This window comes from Amblyomma americanum, chromosome 3, assembly GCF_052857255.1.
Source record: "Amblyomma americanum isolate KBUSLIRL-KWMA chromosome 3, ASM5285725v1, whole genome shotgun sequence".
Classification (NCBI taxonomy): Eukaryota; Metazoa; Arthropoda; class Arachnida; order Ixodida; family Ixodidae; genus Amblyomma; species Amblyomma americanum.
Genome location: NC_135499.1, coordinates 21,448,945 through 21,456,376, shown reverse-complemented (window position 1 = coordinate 21,456,376; position 7,432 = coordinate 21,448,945).

Genomic DNA, 7,432 nt, shown 5'->3' with positions numbered 1-7,432 from the left:
TGCTTAATACCGTTTGAATTAAGGAGTAGTAGACTTATAGCGAAAATCCTCAGCCGCTACGTGAGTGAAATAATCCTTAGCTTATCATGCGAAGGTTGCATTGAATCATTGAAACCTGCATTCTTGCAAATCGGTGAACGTGAACGCGTACGAGGCGTGTAGCGAAGCTGGGTGGTTTACCACGAATGCAAAGAAAGTTTCTTTAGTGAAAATTTTGCTGCCGAACACAAGCCACGAGATGCCGTCTGCCCCTCCGTGGCTTGTGTTCATCCAAAAACTATAGCTCGAATCTTAATCTCTTTAAGCATGTTAACTTCACTTGTCTAGTGACTGTATTCAGCTGTTTTGAGAGTTCGTCAGCTGAGGCTGGCAGTTAGGCGATTCTAGAAATTACAGTGAAGACAATGCACCTCTTTCACTCTTCATTCTTCAGAAATCACTCTGATCTTGCCACAATAGGAATGCAATAAGAAAAAACTGCGTTTATATTGCCGGACTTTTAGCCGAACAAAATCACTGAACAAAGGGCAGACAAAGGAAATAAACGTGCACACGCCAAAGGAAATGAAATTTTCGTTAACATTCCGAGCGATAACTTCTCATGGACGTCCAGCGTGAGTGGCGCGGGCAGCTGTCGTAAAGCTGCCGAAAGTGTCCGGTGAGTAGCCGAGCGTTTCAGTATGGGCAATTGTTCAATATATTCCACATGTGAATCAAATTATATTTACCCGCGTTCTGGTTCTACTCATTTGAATGATTCCACCATGCCGAATTGTAATACACTACTGACTACCCGGAGGGTACGAACACCATACCGTCCGTAATGATGCTCTAGGTTTTGGCGCTGGCAATCATCACCATCAGCGTTTTTTTTTGTTGAAAAGTTCACTGCAACATCTTCCGTGCTATAAGTAGCGCGAAAGCAGCGCTGAACGCTTAAAATACACTACAGGTAATAAAAGATTTTAGGATCGGTTTCCTATACCACAGATAGAGGGATTAGCTGAACAAAAGAATTTATTGATACCAGAGTAGCACGGCTTGCATCAGCAAACTTACCATGATCGTGCAAGGTGTGTACAAAGGTAATCGTTTAAAAGTTTGGGGGATCTGACACTTTCTTCGACCAAAGAAGGCGGCTGGCCTTCCTAACTGCGAAGCTTGTGAAATTCAGGAAAACTCCAGAAGTTCGAAAGCCGTGGGGAAAAAATTGCATCGGCCACACTTCCACGCTCTTTTCAAGAAATCCGTGTCCAGCGAACAAGTGGCTATCAGCATATTCGAACGGCGAAGTGCCGAAATAGTTTTGGAATATATTACCGATTGGATTGACACAACCATGAATTAAACCAAAATGACTTTAGCGCAGGCTTGCGGTAACTGAACCGCGCCGTAAGGGAAGGGATAAAGGAAGAAGTGAAAAAAGAATGAAGAAAGAGGTGGCGTAGTGGAGGGCTCCTGAATAATTTCGACCACCTGGGGATGTTTAACGTGCAATGACATCGCACAACACACGGGTGCCTTAGCGTTTTGCCTCCATCGAAACGCTGCCGCCGCGGTCGGGTTCGAACCGGAGAACTCCGGATAATTAGCCAAGCGCCCTAACCACTGAGCCACCGCGCCGTGTCAGGAGATTGTACAATTCAGGAAAACTGCAGAGACTGGAATGCCTGTTGGAATGCATTCGGCGTCAAAACACGCAATAGTTGCGACGTTTGAGAAACACAACAGTGTCGAAATGACGTCGGTAAATCCGTCTCCGGTGAACGACGAGTGGCCATCTGCATAGCGGAACTGCGAAGTAACTAACTAGTTTTCGAATATCCTGCCGATTGGTTCGACAAAACCATGAATTAAATCAAAAGGAAATTAGCGTAAGCCTACGATAAGTGTACGGAACAACGTTCATTGGTGCTTGTGTCGAAAATATGAATTATAAATCGCCATGTTTTGGCAATTTTGAAAATACAGGTTGTCCAACATAATTTGAGCCAAGATTTTAGAAATGAAAGAAACTTCGGACGCGAATGAAATCGAATGAATAATGTTGGCACTAGCCAAGAGTTACTCACGCTATTTATTATTTTCCCCTGATTTCATTCATTAGCTTTGTTTAATTCATCAACATTTTTAAGTATTGGCAACTGATCCCAAGTTTGACAGGCAAAGTTGTAGAACACCTTCAGAAACCTCTCAAAAATTGTTTCCTATACGGTATGTCTCACGTGGTCCTATATTTTGCGTTCTAAACTAAGCCCGCGAAATCTGAAAAATACCACGGAACAGGGCGCTTGCACTCAGTTACTGTGCTGCTCTCCAGCGTGCGATGGATGAACAAGGTCAGCTGCAGGGAGACTGTGGCCCGCGACAGGGCGTTATGCCTGATGTGGGTATCTGGGCATGCGGCCCTTATCGTGTGACGCCGCAAATACATGTTCCTGGCTGAGCCTTGCCGAAGCGACCAAGTGTGAAAAGCTGCCAAAAATAAAGAAAACAGCATTTTTATTCTGTTTTAAAGGAGCAAAGGCCGAAGCACTAGAGAAAGATGGAAGGCGATGAAGTCTGCAACGAGTTGCTGATACGCAGGCTGACCCCGCGTCTTCTATTACGACCATATTTTCTCGTCCCAAGCGAAACATATGCCCGCAAATATCCTAAATGGTCTTCTTTTTAACACCTACGGGATTTTCCTCATCATACTGTTCTCTCCACGGACGCCTCCGGCAGCTGTGAGAAGGCGGCGATTGCGATATATTCGCAGGATCTCGCTTGGAGCTGTTCCGTTCCGTATCGCTGATTATTCTCCTATATTCTTTGCAGAGTTTTTGGCTATTGGTTTGGCTCTTCTCAGAATTCTCAGGAATGTAGCACGGGCTCTTTTTCTTGCAGACTTTCTTTCATTTATAGTCTCTCTCAAATTTTCCGGAAAATCTGTATTGAATCGTTCGCTTGTGTTGTATTGTTCCGCGCACAATGAGCGGGATGCGCTTGTCTGGGTAACCAGACATTCAGGTGTCTATTTTAACAAGGTGGCTGATTTATTGGCAAGGTCAGCTTTCGGCGCTCCAGCAATCTATCTCGTCGCTCATGTCATTCCGTTTGAAACTTTACGTTTCCAGCGGTTCCAACATATTGTCACGTAGTGGTGACGGCAGTCGAGGCAGCGATGAAGACGGACGAAAGGATCTTCTAAAAGAACTGTTTATTGGGCTGACTTGCACCCAAAATGGACTGAATCACTCGGCGGCGGCGAAGCGACAAGCGTGCTCGGCGGTCGTCGAACAGAATGCCCGCCGCTGTCGGCCGTGCTCAATTTAAAGCTGATAGCGAACATTCGAGATAAAAGGCGCAAAGTTACTAGAACATTCCGGAACAACGTGGAATCAGCTTTGCCTGGCTGCGATCAATCGAGATAAATCTAGTCGCGTCTTGCGTCGCAAACAAAGCGATAAGGTGGTGTCGCGGCAGATTTGAAAAACGAACAAACACTGCAAATATTGGCGGCATTACTCCCCTCTCAAAGAAGCATCGACCCGATGCATTAAAACAAATAATGCGACTAGTAAGGGAAAAAAACAGATCTTGCGAAAATAGAGCATGGAAATGCAGCGGCCTTTAGCGGGCATAATACGGCTTCAGACGGACTACATGGACGACTTCTGGTCGTACGCGGCGTCGCTGGGATGCAGTCATTGCGTCAGGGATGACCTCATAATCCAGTTCACCCAGCCGACGAAGAACCTTGTACGGGCCGAAATAGCGGCGCAAAAGCTTTTCACTCAATCCACGGCGGCGAATGGGCGTCCACACCCAGACTTGGTCTCCTGGCATGTATTCCGCGTTGCGTCTTCTTAGGTTGTAGCGTCTGGCGTCGGACCGCTGCTGATCTTTGATCCGTAATCGGGCAAGCCTTCGAGCTTCTTCTGCGCGTTGAAGGTAGGCGGCAACGTCGACGTTCTCTTCTTCTGTAACGTTGGGCAGCATGGCGTCTAGCGTGGTCGTGGCCTCCCTGCCATGGACGAGCCTAAAAGGCGTCATCTGGGTGGTCTCCTGCACTGCGGTGTTGTAGGCGAAGACGACGTAAGGCAGGATGACATCCCAGGTTTTATGTTCGGCATCGACATATATAGCGAGCATATCGGCGATGGTTTTGTTCAGGCGCTCGGTCAGTCCGTTGGTCTGCGGATGGTATGCAGTTGTCCTCCGGTGGCTGGTTTGGCTGTAGCGCAGGATGGCTTGCGTGAGTTCCGCCGTAAATGCTGTTCCTCTGTCCGTGATGAGCACATCGGGGGCGCCGTGTCGAAGAAGAATGCACTCCACGAAAAATTTGGCCACTTCTGCTGCTGTTCCGTTCGGTAGGGCTTTCGCCTCGGCGTAGCGGGTCAGGTAGTCGGTCGCTATGATGATCCACTTATTTCCAGATGTTGACGTTGGAAAAGGGCCAAGCAAGTCCATGCCAATCTGCTGAAAGGGCCTTGAGGGAGGTTCAATGGGGTTCAGAAATCCTGCTGGTCGTGTGGGAGGAGTCTTTCGTCGCTGACAATCTCGGCATGTTTTCACATAGTGTGCGACATCGGCAGACAGTCGGGGCCAGTAATACTTGTCTTGAATGCGGCGGAGGGTGCGAGTAAACCCGAGATGTCCAGCTGTCGGCTCGTCGTGTGAAGCCTGTAGAACTTCTTCGCGGAGACAAGTAGGTACAACAAGGAGGTAGGCTGTTTTGTTCGCTGTAAAGTTCTTCTTCACAAGGACCTCATTCTGCACACAGAAAGAAGACAGTCCTCGCTTGAATGAAGCGGGGGGTGAAGAAACCTTGCCTTCCAGGTACTCGATGAGGCCTTTTAGGTTGGGGTCCGAGCGTTGCTGCTTAGCAAAAGAGCTTGCGCTGATGGGTCCCAGGAAGGCGTCCTCATCGTCGTCCAGCGGCGGTGCATCTACAGGGGCTCGTGAGAGGCAATCGGCGTCAGTGTGCTTGCGTCCGGACTTGTAAACGACGTTGACGTCAAACTCCTGGAGACGCAGACTCCATCGAGCGAGTCGGCCAGAGGGATCCTTCAAATTGGCAAGCCAGCAGAGCGCGTGGTGGTCGCTGACCACCTTGAACGGCCGTCCGTAGAGGTAGGGGCGGAATTTCGACGTAGCCCAGATGATGGCAAGGCACTCCTTCTCAGTGGTCGAATAGTTAGCCTCGGCCTTGGAAAGGGAACGGCTAGCGTATGCGATGACCTTCTCCAGCCCGTCACTTTTTTGAACGAGAACGGCGCCTAGTCCCACGCTGCTTGCGTCGGTATGAACTTCAGTATCGGCGTTTTCATCAAAGTGCGCAAGGATCGGTGGGGACTGTAAACGACGCTGAAGTTCCTTGAAGGCTTCTGCTTGCGGCGCTTCCCATTTAAACGGCACGTCTGCCTTCGTCAGTTGGGTCAGGGGCTCGGCGATGCGCGAAAAGTTTTTCACAAATCGTCGGTAATATGCGCATAGTCCGAGAAATCTGCGCACTGCTTTCTTATCGGCCGGCGGTTGAAACTGTTCAATAGCAGCTGTTTTCTGCGGGTCTGGGCGTACTCCTTCCTTGCTAACGATGTGGCCTAGAAACAGCAGCTCTTCGTAGGCAAAGTGGCATTTCTCTGCTTTCAAGGTTAGGCCAGACGACTTGATTGCGTCTAGTACTGTTCGAAGTCTTTTGAGGTGCTCTTCAAAGTTCGAGGCGAAGACAACGACGTCATCTAAATATACCAGACAAATCTGCCACTTCAGGCCTGCCAGCACTGTATCCATTACTCGCTGAAACGTCGCTGGTGCGGAACAGAGACCAAATGGCATCACCTTGAACTCAAACAGCCCATCCGGAGTTATGAATGCTGTCTTCTCGCGATCTCTTTCGTCGACCTCAATTTGCCAGTAGCCGCTCTTGAGGTCCATCGATGAGAAATATTTGGCGTTGCAGAGGCGGTCCAGTGTGTCGTCGATGCGGGGGAGGGGGTAGACGTCCTTTTTTGTTATGTTGTTCAAGCGGCGGTAATCCACGCAGAATCGAAGTGCGCCGTCTTTCTTTCTCACTAGAACAACCGGTGCCGCCCATGGGCTGTTTGAGGGCTGGATGACGTCGTCGCGAAGCATTTCCTCGACTTGGTCCCGGATGGCTTGTCGTTCTCGTGGAGACACACGGTAGGGGCTTTGACGGAGAGGTCGTACGTGTTGGTCTGTTATAATGCGATGCTTGGCAATTGGCGTCTGTCGCACCTTCGGCGATGTCGAAAAGCACTCACTGTAGTTTTGAAGCAGATTGCGGATCTGGTCTTGTCTGTTCCGGTGCAGGGCTGGGTTGATGTCGAAAGTGGGCGAGTTCTCTTGGTCAGGCGGATCTTCTGCCGAGGGGTCGGAGAGGGCGAAGGAATCTCGTACGTCAGATATTTCGTCGTAGAAAGCAATCGTCGTTCCTCTGTTAATATGCCGGAATTCTTCGCTGAAGTTAGTCAGCAGTACTTCGGCCTGGCCATTGCGGAAATGTGCGATGCCTCTTGCGATGCTGATTCCTCGGTCTAGTAGCAACTGCATGTTCCCCTCGATGATGGCTTCAGTGTTTATGGCTTTCGTGGCGCCTACGGTCACGATAACGCTTGAACGGGGTGGGACGCTCACTTCTTCCTCCAGGACACTTAGGGCAACGTGATTTTCCCGAGTTTTCATCGAAGCGATGGCTTCGTCCGTCGAAAGCGTGATCAGCTTGGATCGCAGGTCGATGATCGCCTGATACTCATTAAGGAAATCCATACCCAAGATCACTTCGCGGGAGCATTGCGGTAGCACAATAAAGGTCGCAGGATAGGTATGTCCTTTGACAGTCACCCGCGCTGTGCATCGTCCTGATGGCGTAATGAGGTGGCCCCCAGCGGTGCGAATTTGTGGGCCGTCCCAAGCCGTTGTGACTTTTCTGAGCTGCGCAGCGAATGTTCCATTCATCACCGAGTAATCGGCTCCTGTGTCGACTAGAGCGGTAACTTTCCGGCCGTCGATAGTCACTTCTAGGTCGGAGGTCCTGGGTCTTGCATTGCATGTCGCTCTCGGCGTCGGGTCACGGCTTCGTCGCGTATGCGAGTCACGGGTTGGGCGTGTGGTCGAAGCTCCTCTGGGTGGCGGCGTCGATTTCAAGGTAGCTTGCGTCGTGGCTCTCATTGTGTGCGGCGTCGGTGCAGCGAGTGTCGGTTCTTCATGCGGCGTCGCGGGTGCAGCGTCTTCATGGGGCGTGGTCGGTGGAGGATCTTCGGCGTTTAGCTCGTGAGCAACCTCACCTCCAGAGGTTGCTGCCTTTAGTTTCCCCTACGGGGGCTGGGCGACCTTCCTCGTACCGCGGCTGCGTAGCTGCGGCGTGGCGACGCAAAGCGCGAGGTTGACGGCGATGGTGAGCGCGAAAAGCGGTTCGGCGTGTACT